The 1,848-nt window shown below is 38.0% G+C and overlaps 1 protein-coding gene and 1 pseudogene across 1 annotated transcript in view; one reads left to right on the top strand and one right to left on the bottom strand.

Moving 5' to 3' along the window:
* Window positions 1-681, top strand: part of LOC105743769 — an 18,859-nt pseudogene extending 18,178 nt beyond the window's left edge.
* Cnbd1 (cyclic nucleotide binding domain containing 1) overlaps window positions 1-1,848 on the bottom strand; it is a gene marked incomplete at its 3' end in the record, with an annotated part of 439,441 nt that overhangs the window by 79,473 nt on the left and 358,120 nt on the right. The gene's annotated exons all lie outside the window — the stretch shown is intronic.

The following is a 1,848-nucleotide window of genomic DNA, read 5'->3' as shown; positions in this document are numbered from 1 at the left end:
AAAAACTGCACAAGGGTCTCTTCCCACTAAAGGCATACAGACTGACTCCTAAACTGATGGAAGTTTGTAAGCAGGATTTTTCCCCTGAAGCATTGAAAAAGGCAAGTATCACCTTTGAACACATGTTTGAAGAAGTGTCAATTGCCATTAAAAATTCAGATCAGATCAAGTTGCTGATGGGGAGGCTTGAGAAGAAGTCAGTTGTCGCAGCTAAGCATGAGCTGCTCAGCCTTGCCAGCAGCAGTCACTTGGGGAAGAACCTGCAGCTGCTGATGGACAAAGTGGATGAGATAAGCCAAGACATAGTGACGCACAACACGTACATCCGGAACACCAGCAAGCAGCGGCAGCAGCAGAAATATCAGTATCAGCAGGGTTGCCAGCAGGAAAACCTGCCGGGCCAGAACCAAGGAGAACCCCTGCAGCCTGAGGAGGACCTATCGAAGCTCTTCAAGCCCCACCGGACCCCGTCCAGGATGGACTGGCTGCTCATCGCAGGTCAGATTAACATGTACCGCCAGAACATCAAAGAGTTCACCTCCCAGGATTTAGGCAAGCTCTTCATGGCTCAGGCTCTTCAAGAATGCAACAACTGAGGCAGGACATTTGCAGAAGAGGTGGTCACAGCTGGGTAGCTCCTTGAAGACATAGATTTGTATATTGAAAGACAGAGTCTTTAATGTCATTGCTATTTTTGGTTGTAACGTCTTTCTAGCCAGTAATGAAGTACAATCATGATTGCTTGTTGATGCAGTTTAAAATAAAATAAAATAAAATAAAACGTAAGTTAGTTAATTGATATTTTAGTAGAAAGATATGCCAAGATTGCTGATTAAAGAATGGTTTAATCTCACTGGATCTGAGACAAAAGGTCAAAAGGCAACAAGAATGGCTCAGGGTCAAAATAAAGATTAGATTAGAAATTGCCATTATTCTTATAAAAATGGTCAAATTTAAACATAATAATTTTAAAATTGAAAGTTGATCACTTAAAAGATTAAGCAGGATAATCACTGTATTTAACTGCAAGTTTATGCTAATGTTGAGTTTTTCTTTCACCACACTCATTTCATAGCTATAACTATCTCCATAAAAACTGCTATAGGGCTTGGGATCTAGAAATATTGAAATAGATGAACAGGTCCTTGACATGGCTGCCCTCTACTGACCCAAGCAAGGTTTGTTTTATTTTGATGAAATACTTTTATGAAATATTATTAGCTCAAACTTTCAAGTATGCCAAAATATGACATTCAGTGAAAATACTCAGACAACACTATGTTGAAGTTTGAAAAATAACATATGAAATTATGAACAGCAAATTAGATATATGATTATTTCCATGTAGAAATACAAATTTTTAATGAAGAAATGAGAATAAAAGGTCAGGGACAATTGCAGAACCTTGTTCTCTCACTTCCCAGGCAATATAAATGTCTCTTCTGTTTTATAGGATCTCAGTATCTGCTCTTTTCTGTTATTAACGTATGGTTTAGGAAGAGGAGACCAGACATTTTTTTTAAAATTCAGAATATATAACAATGCCACTGCTATAACTCCCACGTTAGAAAATTTTAAAGTGGTAAAATTTATTGTATGGCTATAGTTCCAAAAACTATAGAATGCTATGCATATTATAACCACACAGTTCTGAAAATCACTAAAATGAACGCACTGTGACCTTGAGCACAGGATCATATTGGTTAGAAATAGATTGTGACCTTAACCCTGGCATAGAACTTTGAAGAAGAAGAAAGAAAGAAGAGACACAGCTACTTTTGAAAAATGAGACTAGCTTGCAGGTATGGTCAATTCAACAGGTGACTGATTACACAGAGAGAGAGAGAG

Source organism: Octodon degus, unplaced genomic scaffold (genome assembly GCF_000260255.1).
Source record: "Octodon degus isolate 3935 unplaced genomic scaffold, OctDeg1.0 scaffold00165, whole genome shotgun sequence".
NCBI classification, from domain to species: Eukaryota; Metazoa; Chordata; class Mammalia; order Rodentia; family Octodontidae; genus Octodon; species Octodon degus.
This window is presented reverse-complemented; position numbering and strand designations above follow the sequence as displayed.